Source organism: Bactrocera oleae, chromosome 3 (genome assembly GCF_042242935.1).
Source record: "Bactrocera oleae isolate idBacOlea1 chromosome 3, idBacOlea1, whole genome shotgun sequence".
Classification (NCBI taxonomy): Eukaryota; Metazoa; Arthropoda; class Insecta; order Diptera; family Tephritidae; genus Bactrocera; species Bactrocera oleae.
Genome location: NC_091537.1, coordinates 82,427,590 through 82,442,780, shown reverse-complemented (window position 1 = coordinate 82,442,780; position 15,191 = coordinate 82,427,590). Strand labels below are relative to the sequence as shown.

Genomic DNA, 15,191 nt, shown 5'->3' with positions numbered 1-15,191 from the left:
TCCACTTTCAGATGATATAAACGCGAAATTAAGATTTTAGTGGGTCATAAAATTATAATTTAAGTAAAATTTTCAAAATTTATAGTGAGTGTTTATTACTGAACTTAAAAAAGCACGGTAGAAGTAATCTTTATACCCTGAACTGGGTATATTAAGTTTGCCACGAAGTTTGTAACACCAAGAAAGAAACGTTGGAGACCCTATAAAATATATTGATAAATGATCAGCATGATGAGCTGAGTTGATTTAGCTATATCCGTCTATCTGTCCGTCTGTACATATAATATATACGCGAACTAGTCTCTCAGTTTTTCGACTGAAATTGTGCACCTGTCCTTTCCTCACTAAGAAGCTGCTCATTTGTCGGAACCACTATAGCATATAGCTACCATACAAAATGGAACGATCAGAATCAATAGCTTATATGGAAATCTCTTTTATTTGACGAGGTGTCATCACGAAATTTGGCTTGGATTAATATTAAAGGCCATTATGCAATCTCCGAAGAAATTGTATAAATCGGATAACTACAACATATAGCTGCAATAATAACTGAACGATCGGAGTAAAGTGCTTGCGTGGAAAACTTTTTTATTTGATGAGGTATCTTTACGAAATTAGATCGGAATCAAGTTATTTTAAGGAACCTTTGTATCTGTGAAGGATATTATAGCTTCGGTAACCGAAGTTAGCGTTTTTACTTGTTTTTTTTTATAGTTTAGGAAAACATAAATGTACTTTCGGCAAGTATTGGCAACCGTTCTGGAACATCATGTTTTTTTTTTTTCCAACTTTGGTTTGCCTTTATTTATTTTTCCTACTGAACCAAAAACCGATATGTTGTTGTAAGAAGGTTTTAATTTTTTTAGAGTCTAGATATAAAAATCGTTGTCTATTTTCCTTTTGTAATATTTTTACTGAACTGAAAATCGGTGTGTCGTTGTAACAAATAAATCTTAAAATTTTTTTTTTTAATTTTGATCTTAAAAAGAATTTAAAAAAAAAAATTTTATTTGAACAAAAAAATTTAGATTTATTTTCATACCAGCTTTGAAGCAATTTAAGATCCATAAAAATTATTATTAATTTTTACAATAATTTCTTTTAAAATTTTCCCACACTTTCCAATAAAATTTTCACTAAAGTATACTCTCCAAACATTTATTTGTTTACAGTAACACACAGTAATAATTTTTTAATTGCTCACCATAACGCGACATAGCACCAGCATGGGTAGTGTTTAATTCAATTTATATTTGTTGTTAATTGCCAACTAATCGCATTGCTCAGTATGGCAACGCACAAACAAATAACCTATTCACACCCTTACAAATGCACATACACATACAAACGTGCTACAAACTTTCTAGTGCACCACTTAACACTTAGCAACGCACTTTGCTATTTGGGCGGATGAGAGCAAACTCTTATACATACATATGTACATGTATATATATATATATATGTACATGTATACATCTGTATATAACAATAGCAAAGCACCAAGCGGCTGAGGGGTGTTCGAGCACCAGGCTGCTGGCCTTTGCGAGTGTGCCTACTCGATTAGCAGTTTGTAGCCGCTTGTTGTGTCTGTTATCGCCGATCAAGCGTTGCGATACAGGGATAGTGATAGCGCTGCTTTGTTGTTTATTTTAATGCCTCTAGTTGATTATTTATCCTAGCTTCACTATGTATGTGTATATGTGTGTGTGGGCTTGTGAGGATATCCTTTCTATTTATTACGCACACTAATCTACTTTAATATTTTTTAATTGCTTTTATGGCCAATTATAACTGTTAGTATAACCGTATGCACGCACACAAACGCAGACACACACACACACAAGCACTCACACATTTGCTTTGTATTTGCTTAGTGATATGTCATATGAAGCGGCTCAGCTTGTTATTTTTAACTACCCAGTGTTGTTTCTGTAGTTGTATGTCAGTGCGTTGGTATGTATGCGTGTTTGCTTGTATGTATGCACGTGTTGTCTATGATCCTCGTTCGGTTGCACGCCTAAATGCACCCTTAGCTGCGGCTTTTGCCATTATCTGTCCGCTTTAGATATAATAACATAAGCAAATAAAAAGGTAGGGTGTGAAGTTGCTTGATAACGGTGTTTACAATTTCCCCTTACGGATATGTCTATTTATTAGCAATTGATATGAGGTTGTGGGAATTTTTCAACTGAAGGACGTTATCCTTAAGTAAAGATAATTTTAAAATATTATATTAAAAAATCCAGCAATGTAAATAAAAAAAAAGATTAAGAAAGTAAAACGAAAACAAATACAGCAAATAAAAAAATGTAAAGTTAATGAAAATATGAATAGAAAAGCAATTTCATTTAAAAAATTAAGTTTTTTATATTTTTTGCAGAAAAAGTTAGCAGAAAAATAAGAAACCAAAAACAAAAACAAAAAAACAACAAATATTTAAAACAAAATTTAGTAAATAAAAACATAATAAAATAAAAATATAAGAACTAAAACACCAAACATTACCAAATAGTAAGAGTAAGAGAGTTTAACTAACGATTTTGTAAAAAAAAAATATTTTTTGCTGAAAAAGTTAACAGAAAACAACCTAAAAAAACATAAATAAAAGAATATAAAAAGAACGATTAAGAAACAAAAAACAAAAAGAAGAAAAAACAAGCAAGGAAGGGCTAAGTTGTAACCTTGTAACCGAACATTTTATACTTTGCCACTGGTAAGGATCAAAGCCAGGGAAATAAATTCAGGTGTAGGCAAAACTTTATATTAAACAAGTAGGGAAGCGGGTGTAACCGAACTTTTTACAACTTTTTGCAACGTGCAAGGATTCCGTCTATTTTCACAATGTGACATATAAACCGAATTCGGTTGAAATTGGTCGAGTAGGTCCGGAGATATGTGATGTGACCTAAATATGGGTGGTGCCACGCCCATCGTCCAATTTTGACACCGGCTCTTATAAAGCTCTGTTGTATTATGCTGGGTATAAAATTAAATGTCGCTGGCGCATTTGGTTTTTGTTTTATCGCGCTTTAAGTAGTTTTTAACAAAACCGTTATATGACGAGAGGACGGGACTACAATCTAGGACTTGTATTAAATGATTTTGGTTATTGTAGCTTCAGGAGATATGTACATTAAGCCTATTAGAGGGCGGGGCCACGTCCATTTTTTTTTTTTAATTTTTAGTTCACAGATACCGTTTGCTACTGTAATACCCTGTATCCAATAACATAATTATAATAATAAATATAATAATTTATATTTAAATTTAATGCTTAGTTATGGTATTTTATAGGTTTTCAATTAATGGCGTTATCGATTAATGGCATTTTGTGGGCGTGGCAGTAGTCCGATTACGTCCATCTACGAACTCGTCCTCACTTTGTGCCAAGGAAAACGTGTACCAAGTTTAATTAAGATATCTTAATTTTTACTCAAGTTACAACTTGCACAGACAGACGGACGGAAAGACAGTGACTCGGAATTCAACTCGTCTCCTCATACTGATCATATATTTAAATATATATACCTATATCTAAATTGATTATTTTTAGGTGATACAAACAACCGTCCGGTGAACAACACTATTATACTCTGTAGCAACATGTTGCAAAAGTATAAAAATGTTGCGAAACATTCAACATTTATTATTCGACGAAATTGCAAATGAATAACTATCTAATTAGGTATTTTATTAAGTTATATTATAGGGCATAACACACTTATATCTAACACTGCGTATATTGGGGTTAGTGGAAGATTTGAATTGATTGCATTTATTGCCATTACTAAATTATACTCAAGGACATATTTCTATGCAATTTTGTGAAGATATCACTGTTCTACGGCATTTTTGTTGCCCTGGATATAAGATCGCTTTCAGATATATTTGTACCCACAAATTATGAAACTATCAATGATTTTGTAAGATTTGCTCTCGTTTATTTTTAAATCCTTATTTTCAATTTATATTACAAAAACCAGAAAACACGAACAAAATAGCAGATATCTTTATTATGATAGTTTCGTTTTGAAAAAATAAGGGTACATCAAAGTAAACAAAGAGAAAATTGTCGAAAACATATCTTATACTCTAATGAAACGCCTTTTTTGAGCTTTTCTTTTATAATTTTTCAGTTGACAATTTCTTTTCAAGCACCAGCAGTAATCTGTCATCATATCACGATCCCTTCAACCTTTAAAACTTTTATTCCATCACTTTTAGATCCTGGTTGAACCGCTCTCTCTCTCTCTGTTTCTCACTATAGTTTCCAAAATTATCCGAAAATGTATCCAGATGATTTCGGAGATAGTCTAACTTGATACTCAAATTTGTTCCTAAAGTTTGACAATTTTTCTGCATATTTTGCGCAATTTCTTCATAATTTGGTATTTTATTTTTACCCAGAAAATTTTCGACTCTCAACATAAAACTTTTACAAGATTCACTTTCCAGTCATTTAAAAAAATCTGTATGTTTCATTAACTGCTGTATTTGAGAATCATCAAGTATTCCACGTCTCAATTTCTATTTACTAAGCTTTGGAAATTTTCTATAAATGTAATTAAAATAATATCCTTCCACGTCCAACGTTTCGACAAATTGTTTTATCTTTCCTAACTTGATCACGTATTAAAACACTGAGTTCATTTTGAGAATATAACTTTGGCGTAGATTTGTCTGTCACTTCCCCTAATAGATTATACCGATTTCTCCGAATTTTGAGACATCATTGTTCTGGGTGACCATATTTATCCCGTCAAAATCCGGGACGGGTTTTGTAGTCATCGATTTTTCCATATTATAATTCACTGTAAATCGCGACATATAATAAGTGAGAGAGCAACACACTTTTATTCAATTCATTCTTTTTTTATTTCTAAACCCGGGACGGCCGAGACGCTTAGTTCGGAATCTGGACTGTCTCGGCCAAATCGCTCAGCTAAGGTTAGATTAACACATGAACCGAGTTCACACATTCTTGGCATGAAACTATAGCATATCCAGTTTTATATTTTCATTCAATTTTCCTAAGTACCTTACATATTCACCGATTAATACGGTATAAAGACAGCTGAAAGTTCGCAAATTTCTATATTAGATATATGTAGGCTAAGGGAAGTATTGCCCCGATTCAAGCCATTTTTGACAGGTAGACATACCATGTTTAGGAAAAGAATCTCTCCGCATTTCAATAATAATTCTCAAAGATTGACTGATATTTTTGCTAACAAGTCCTGGGCAACTGGGGTCCACAAATATCGATATATGAGGGCTTGAACAGTTTTAGTCTGAATTTAGACAATGTTTAGTCATGAGATGGCATACATTGGAGGCACTATTTCTGCAAAGTTTTATCTTGATATATATATTGCTGTTTGATTTGCAAACGTTGAACTGTATCAGATGGAATTTAAAAATATGTTATATGGCAAGTATGGTAGACGTGGTTCTTGTTCGATGTCACGCATTTTCTTTTTATAGTATGCAATTTTGGGAACAATTGTCTAAAGTGAGACCGGCTTCTATAAAGTCTTTCCGTAGCATTTTTGCAGAAAATTTTAATGTATCTGATAGCATTTTTAGTAGTTTTCAACATTACTGTTATATGGAGAATAGGCGGGGTTACGATTCGGTTTCACACATTTTCACGCTGTCGCAAGGAATAACAATAAAATTTATATGGAGCAAATTTGGTTGATGAGATTTTGGTAGTTAAGCAGGTATATACATTAAACCTGCTAGAGGGCGGGGACTCGCCCGCTTTTCCAAAAATTTTCAAACCACTTACGCTCCTGCTAAGCGATTCGTTGTAGCAAATAATCAAAAGTGCTTAGTTATGGCACTCAAAAACTTATTTTGTGGGCATGGCAATGGTGCAATTCCGCCTATCTGCAATATGAAGATGCTTTGAATGACAGCTATATGCTATAGTGGAGCAATCTGAACAATGTATTCGGTGATTGTAGCGTTGCTTTGTAAAATAATTCGTACCAAATTTCGTGAAGATATATTCATCAAATAAAAATTATTTCCATACAAGGATCATGATCATACAGTTGGTATGACAGCTACATCCTATAATGACTGATTTCAGATCTATATCTTAAAAATAGAGTGACTAATGCGCTTATATATAGACATATACATAAGTGCATATGCATATATAATATATTTATATTATTTATTTGTTTCTCTGTTCTACTTTAATACCTATTAGCATACTTTAAGGCGCTAGATGGATGCTGCTCTAATTTTACTTCCGCTAAAAGCAATTGCATACCACTCTCCACCTACAAAAAACAACTATGCAAAAATGAACTCCGTAGGTCATTGATATTTACATGTTTGTTTGCATAGATAAGTACTCATTCCAATAACACACCCACAAATACATGAACGTTAACAAACACTAGCAATGATAATAACTGCATTAGATTCTAGTCACGCGCGTGATATAATTTGAGGCTTTTACAAGGGCGAACAAAAGACGTGACGCTGAATTGCCAAGCATGACAATTTAGCAAAATAGGCTTTGCCAAATATATATAGACAAATACTTGTATACATGTATATGTGTGCGTTAAAACACAAAGAACTGTTGCGCAGCTTACAGCGAGTAGCGGTAAATAGTTGCCAAACAACAGAAAACAAAAAATGCGCAGCGTTTTCACTAATTCCACCGAAGTTTTTTAGACATTTTGTGGAAGAGAAAACTTTTCTAGGCTGATTTATGTAAATTGCCTGAATGGAATATGTCAAAAAAGATTGAAGAATCCATTTGAAAAGCACTTAATAGTGTGTCGATTGCTTTGCATTAGCAATTTGATCATGTCATCGTTGCTATTTCGTAGGCAGTCGTATTCGTACGCGGTCATGCCGGTGACGTCAAGCTTCTCTGCTGATATGGAAACGCCTTATTTATAATGACTGTGGGAATTTTCGGTTACAAAAACATATTTTGAATTTTCCTTTGCAACGTGCGAAAGTTGCACGCTTGAATGGCTTAAAAGAGGCGCTTAATTCAATGCCGTTCTTCAGATAAGCGTTAAGAGAAAGATAGCGAAGAGTTGAGAGAGTGATAGAGAAGAGTTAAGAGAAAGATAGAAAAAAGTTAAGAGAGTGAGAAAAATAGGTGAAGGGTAGAACAGTAACTCTGAAATGTTTGGAAGTTATTTTATTAAGAGTCTATTAATTGAAAGACTGTTTATATTTGAAATACTTTTTTCATGCAAACTTTATTTAAGCTTTTTATTTATGCTTTTTATTTATGCTTTTCTATATTTCTCTTTACAGCATCATAAAATATTCTTCAAGTGCCGTAAACGCAGTTAAAAGTCAATAAAGGTAAGTTAATAATTAAAAATTAATGCAATTTTTTCAAGCCGCTAGTGAAACAAGTGCTATTGACCTCAAATCTGGAAAGAATGAGTCGTCACCTATTGAGAAAATTTAAACCATTTTTTCTAATTTCACAATTTTTAGAACGAATTTATCAAAATGATTTAAAAGACCTAAAAATATTTGGAATAAAGTTGCCACCTATCTAAAAAAAATTATCAATATTTTTCTTATATATCCCAATTTTAATAAAGTATGTATAAAACCAAAAAGATTTAAATAGCTTAAAAATATTGTGAATAAGGTTGCCACCTATTTTGGTTTAAAATGTATGGTTCAGATAAATATTTTACTTCCATAAGGAGTAAAGAGGTGTAAGGAAGGTTAGAATTGAAAATATGTATGAAATGGGTTGAGTTGTGGTAAACACTATCCTGAGAAGGGTTCTTCTTAAAAATTCTTAAAACTATTCTGAAAAGTATTGCCAGATGATATTGATGAATGAGATAAATAAGACACTATAATACAATTTTTTTATTATATCCTAATTTTTACTTATGTAACAAACCGAAAAGATACTTTAAGAAAGGTTGCCACTTATTTTTCAAATTAAATTTTATGGATTAAATGAACATTTATTTACATAAAGCTCAAGCTTATGAGATGTAAGGAAGGTTATAATTGTAAATATGTATGAGAAGGGTTGCTTCTTAAAAATTCTTAAAGCTATTTTTAGAGGGGTTGCCATCTAGTTATAAATTGTAGTGCGTTTATATTGATTTACGAAATATAACAATGTGTTTATCAAGTGCTCTAGACCCCAAAACTGGAAAAATTATGGTAACCTATACTGGAAATTTATAACCAATTTTTTTTTTATTATATACCAATTTTTTACAATATATGTATCAAACTGAGGTGGTTTCAGCGACTTACACTTAAAAATATTTTTAGAAGGGTTGCCATCGACTTTGCAAATTAAAATATATGAATGATGAAGCAACAAGCTAAACAGGTGTAAGAAAGGTAATAATTTGTTGTCAATAAATTAATAAGGTATTTAATGAGTATGAATCTAAAGTTGTTTAAAGCGAAAATAAAATACATTTTGTTTAAGAGTTACCACCTTATTTTTATTCCAAAAATATTTATCTATAAACGAACTTTTAAGATGGACCTCAGACTATAGAGATGAAAAATATATTTGATAATGTTGCCAGCTAATTAAGAATTTTTTAACCAACATACATATGTAGTCAATAACAATAATGAAATACTAGAACATGAATATCACACAAAAAAAATGCTTTAAGAGCCTTTAAGTTGAAACAAATTTTAAGAACGTCCGCAGCTTAGATAAATTTTCATTATGAACATAAACTAGTCTATAAATAACTAGTTAAAAAATATGATTGTTTTGTGTTACTTATGAGTTGCTTCTACGAAGGAAACGACAAGAAATTATTCACAAGAAATTATTGGCGATAGTAGTGATAAGAATGAATGGCGTTCCTTATTTTCTGTTAGAGGAAGTACTTTTTTAAAAAATAATCTGTCGAACTGACCCATCGAAATTGATTAAAAATAAATTTTCTATAAAAATTAATGAATAAACAAAATATAGTAAAAGTAACAACTAGTGGCGTAACTACTTCCGTAGTAACTAACTGAAGACCAGTTCACTTTAAACTAGTTAATAAATTTTCTTTAACTAACTAGTTACAGTTTGCTCTCTAACGGATAATTTTCATAATGATTTTTTTGCATAGAGTTAATGTCTAGTTAACTCCAGTTAACCTGTGACTCATCTAAAGTTTTTGAGGTTATGTAACAGAACCAAATAATTTTAAAAATGTATTACAACATACCTGAGTACTCGAAAATTCCACACAGCCATTCCACACACTGTGCTGTCAAATCCGTTGACCTGCAACTGAAAAAAAATCAATTCAATTCAAAAAGTTCCATAACCAAACAAGTAAAAGCGTAACCCTAGTAAGAATATTTAAATAATTCAATTTATATTTATAAATCTCCCGACAGCTTTCAGTTACGAATATAATTATTTAAGTTTAATACAAAACATGTAAATGCAAATGTGTGCAAAAGAGGCTAAAAGACCTCTCACTACCGCCACCACTACACGCACGCACGCTCGCATAGCAAGCATTACTTTGTTACGTCAATTGATTGAATTTCTGATTAAGTTGCATTGTTTATTCAGGCATTGATTTGTTGCCGCGCTGGCAGCATGGCAGGGCAAAACGTCGCACAAGTGGCATACCCATGCATATATGTGTATGTATGTGTGTGCGGTACAAAAACGTAGGTGCTGCAATTATAAATACAATTACCTTTGCGAGGAGGACTCCATGTCCACTGCTATCAATAGCACCTTAATTAAATGGAACAATGCTGCTTTATAAATGTGGCACAAACGGCGATAATAAGTTGCACATTTATGCATTAAAGTCAATGAGTTAAAAGTAAGTCAGTGGCGTCAAGTGATGGGCATACAGAAATGGCAGGTGAATGTACACAAACACACATATACACTCAAACTTAAATACAGTAGAGTATGCATACATTATAAGAATTAATACAACGGGTGGTACTGATATGAGTAATACAAATCATATATGTAAACTAAAAGCAGTAAGGTAGCACTATTATTTGGGCGGGAGCTCGAAAAAAATACATTTGGCAATCGTTTCAGGAGCGTAAAATTTTTGAGAATATTTTTTTTTTTTATTAAAAAAAGGGTCGATATAATAGGTATTTACCGAAAGTAAGAATGTCCACATATTCGACCTATAGGGACTCCCAAACATAATGAACCAATTTTATCCAATTTTGGCATCAAATCTCAAATTCACAGCGATACATCCTCACCAAGTTTTATTAAGACATCTTACATACAAACCGGGATATGTGAGTTAATATTAACTGGATGTATAGAAAGCCGTAACATCGGTATATGGGTGCTAGGGAAAAATATTGACCAATTTCACTCATTTTTGGTATCAAGTCTCAATAATCGGTAGCGGTATATCCTCGCCAAATTTTATTAAAATGTCTCACATACAAGCTGAGAAATCTGTGATTATACTAACCGGAAGTATAGAGTTCTCTTGTATCGGTATATGACAGCTAGGGAAAAACATTGATCAAGTTCAACCATTTTTGGTACTAACTCACAATAACCTCAGCGTTATATTCTCAGCAAAGTTTTTTAAGATATCTCGAATACCGACCAAAATATATGAGATAATATTAACCGGAAGTATTATTTGTGTAACATATGTGAGCTAATTGAAATTATAAAATGATTTCATCACTTTACGGCACCAAATTATAATATTTAAAACAAGATGATTTCACCAAATTTTTTTAAGATGTCTTCCTTATAAGCCCACATATTTGAGATTATACTAACCGAAAATATGGAAATCCTAAGTATCGGTATATTACACCTATAGGAAAGCATTGAAATATTTCAACAATTTTTGGTACCAAGACACAACAAGCTAGCGCTACATTCTCACAAAATTCTGCTGAAATATATGACGGCGATATATGATAATAATAACAAGGAGTTTGGAGATTATTAGTTGTATGAGAGCTATGAGAAATCATTGATCAATTTCAATATTTTTAGGTACCATATCAGATTATTCTAAACGACATATTCTAACGAGATTTCATGTTGAGACCTCACCTAGCGACGGAATTATGGGATACAATATTAACCAGAAGCACGGAGATACTTATTTTGCGGGTATACGAGCTATGAAAAAGCATTCATCTATCTCTTTAATTTTTGGTACCAAATCTGAGTGCTCTAAAAGCTATATTCTTACCAAATATCATTGAGATATATTTCTGACTAACCAATATAATATACACAATTATGGAATAAAATTAAACGGAAGTACAAAAATTCCTATATCCGGTATATGAGAGTTATGGGAACTTATGAAACGAATTTACCCATTTTTGATACAGTCACATTCGTTACTGTACTTACCATAGTTTAACTTTTGAACTAGTCCTTATGTAAGCCGGATATACCATATGTATACCTATGTGTTTGATCATCTTATTTTACGCTTCTGAAAGTTTTCTCTGGATACTTATTGTCCGTTTTTGTTGTTTTAAAATATACATAATGGAAAGTGAGCGTAGTTATGTTTATCTGATGTTACTAATTTTTCATCATAACAGTTATGCAGTTTCCGCAAATTTTGTAGAGAAAGCTTAAGACATACCAACATCAAATTTATTTCAAGGTAAGGCCACGCCCACTTTTGTTTTATTTGTTATCTACTGCCGAAACCTGCGATTGTTTGGTGTTCTTTAAATTGTTGACAAAATTATTAGGTCAGAATTATACGCTGTGCAATACTACTACAAGCAACATGTTGCAAGTACACAACTGCATTGCAACATATGAACCAGCCTGTCATGCGAAAGTTCATTTATCAGCAATAATTGTCTTTTAATTAGTTCATTCAAACAAACATAAATAAAATAGCGAATAAAAGGAATTTATCAATCGTCTGACGCACAGCTATCTGCATTGTTGGTTGAAAATAAATTTTCACTCAAATGACAAAACATCAGTTAAGCGTCACTCATTTGTTGTTGACTAAAATTAAACACTTTCTACATGACTTATTACTCTTATCAGCTCGTTTTGGCATTTTATCGCATTTAAAACACAATAGTTGCGCGGCTGTAGTGTTAGTTGCATGTAGTATGTTGGAAGTGTGTGTGTGATGGAAATTAACTTTCGCGATAAAATCATTCTATCACCGCGGCCACCCGCTAACCGTCATTAGGGAGTTACGTACAATGTACCGTTATTGGGGAGCAATAATTCACGAGCACGCATCGGCGACACAGATTGGCCGATATGACCCTATATTTGAATTGTAGTATGCAAAAACGGTGAAAAAAAAATTTGTATACAATTTCGTATGATAAATGGATTATGGATGGATTGCAACCGAAGTTAACGTTTGCTCTTGTTTTTAAATGTTCATAGAGCGTGTCAACTGATCTCTGCTTTCTGTGCCAAGCTTGCATAGCCAACACTATAATCAGATGAAAAAAGAATCAAAAAAAAAATTCATAAGTTTGTGCTTAATATCGCATACTATAGAACATTTTGTAGACAACTCTAATGACCGGGTTCGATTCCCGATTGTTCAGGTTGCATAGATGAGACTTGTATGATATAAAGAGAGTCTATATCCCCGCCTAGAGAAAGGCTTAGATACATTTAATAGAACGCTGAACCCATAGTATAATATATATTCTTCCGCTCCTTTGAGGGTTTAAAACACACCGTTTGTCTGTGGATATGCAAAGTTAGTTGGCTCTCTAATACCATCAATAATATATTTAAGCTAGCTTGAACTACTTCACAGTATCCCGCATTATTGAGAACTTATTCATGATACAACGTGCATATTCTGTAAATGTAATGGATTTAAAACACATTTAAAGGTTTATCATCATCATTTCTTCGCGGAGTCTGACAGCACCAAACTACCCATCTGATCACTAACGCCTAAAATCCTGAGCGCATTTATTGTATTTTGGAACACACAAGTTCTTTGGTGTCTTTAATCTATCTGCACTTCTTTGAAGATTAAAGATTACTTGAATCCAATTTAGCATTAAAATTAGGTGTCTGTTTTGCATTCTTTATACGATAAACTCTTGAATTAGTATCTAAATCAGTCTATACTTATATATGGAAATATGTTTTATGAAAGCAGCACTTAAAATACACTGATAACCTCTTGGCATGCCTTTTCAAGCCAACACCACTAATACCTCTCTTGCTGTAGTTTAAAATAGACGAAATAGTTCATCTCCCATATCTATCTTTATACGAGTTCGATGGCAACACTTAATCCCTGAACAAGTTTTAAATAGGTGCTAGAAAAACAACGTCCTTATCTCGATGCAACGTTTTTAGTTGGTCTAAGCGATAACTGAAACTGAATATATATTAATAGGAGATGTGGTGCTTTACAACACTGGTGTTTATTTAATTTCCGATACGTGTCATTATACGAGACTTTAACTACTAAAGAGGTTTATATTTGATACATATTTGATAGATTTTAATTAATATTCAGAGGAAGTTAGGAAGTAATACAGTCATGATGGCAGCTTGTTTAAAACCAAATTTTAGAAGGAAAAATATTCATACTTAGTCCAATAAAACAAAACTCAATATATACTGACTACAGATGACGAGTTTCACTTTTTTGGGATGTCTCGCTTTGAAGGACTTGGAACTTGCTAAGTAAGAGAGGTCATTAAAAGAAAAACGGACTATATTTGAAAGAAAATATAATTAAATTCGAAATCGATCGAGTGTTTAAATAGTTTTTAACAGAAAATATATGTATCTATACCTATTCTGATACGTTACGTTCTAAAAAAGTTCTCTTGAGATGAGTTATGATATCTAAAGCATACATAACAATAATTTAACCTCTCAGCGCTAACATCTACATACAAGTATGTAGAGTTACGACGTACTGAATCAACCTCAAAATTACCTTTTGGTACTTTTAAAAATGATTAATAAATATTTATGAATTATTTCGTTAAAGTTGTTGTTTCAAGTAGATATAACAATTTTTTATTACTTTAAGTCAATTTTAGGACATTCAGTTAGTTTTAAAAATGGTCTAAGTCAATTCAAGCCCTTAAAACATTTAAGCCATATTTCTCACATAACTTTAGTAATATGTGTGGGGAATATAAAAATGTGTGCTTCAGTAAATGAGAACCAAATTGAAATATATAGTCTTATATAGATCTTATCAATTTAATAACTAATTTATGACTAAATTTCAAACAGTTAAACAGTTGTGAGTCACACAAATGTTGATTGGGTTACCTTTGCCGCACGCTCTTATTTAACAAAAGAGCGCGGTACTTTGATATCAAACTTTACTCTTAAAAATCACTCTTCTTACTCAAACTGCAAAGTCAAAATTCAAAAAGATAAATATTTGATCGCATTGATGACCTTGTGCTAATCTTTAATAACGAGTTACCTTTTAGTTAAGGTATGAGCGATTGCAGATTTATATGTAAAGAGAGTAGCGAGAGAAAAATAATGAATTTGAGCGCGATATCAAGAGTGTAAGAGCGAGCGAAATTAAAGCACTGATAACGGCATTGCCAATTTGAAGATAGAAAGAAACTTCTTCTACTGCGTGGAGTGAAGTAATTTGTTGCAAGAATTTCTCATGTTGATTGTTATTTTCATTTTGATTGCTTGATTAAATTTTTTATAGATTTTTGTAGGTATTTATTAATTTAGTTAAAATTAAAAATTTTTCTGAGTCTGAAGTCGAGTTTGTACGACATTTTTAGCTCGTTTACTACACGCAATCAAAATCTTCAGTCACTCTTACGCGCTACGTTTTGCTTGCTCTCCCGCCCGCTCTCTCTCTCTCTGCCATACCTGTAATTATCTATTGTTTGCGAGCGCTGACAGATGTGTTTTTACCTATTGTGCGGCGCAAAGAATGACATATTAACTGCTAGCGTGAGACAAGGCGCACATACACACACACACCCAAACACAAGTGTGTAGGTATTTGTGTTTATATATGTGTGTGTTTGTGTGTTTCTTAATGCAAACAGTAAAAAGAATAAATAAATAGCGCAAATACACATAGATAAACACCAATACACTTCAATAATATATATATTTTTTTAAAACATGTTTGTATGCGTATGTATGTGCAAATATGAAGCGCTTTAGTTTTGCAAATTATGTATAAATGCAAAAACAACAATAAATTATTAAC

The 15,191-nt window shown here is 32.2% G+C and overlaps 1 protein-coding gene across 2 annotated transcripts in view; it reads left to right on the top strand.

Annotated features, from left to right (window-relative positions):
• The window catches only part of numb (NUMB endocytic adaptor protein), a 101,029-nt gene that overhangs the window by 33,402 nt on the left and 52,436 nt on the right, over nucleotides 1-15,191 (top strand). For both annotated transcript variants that reach the window (XM_036370586.2, XM_036370584.2), the window contains exon 2: nucleotides 7,300-7,350. The gene's annotated coding sequence lies outside the window, so the exon portion shown is untranslated. The remainder of the gene's footprint in view (nucleotides 1-7,299; nucleotides 7,351-15,191) is intronic.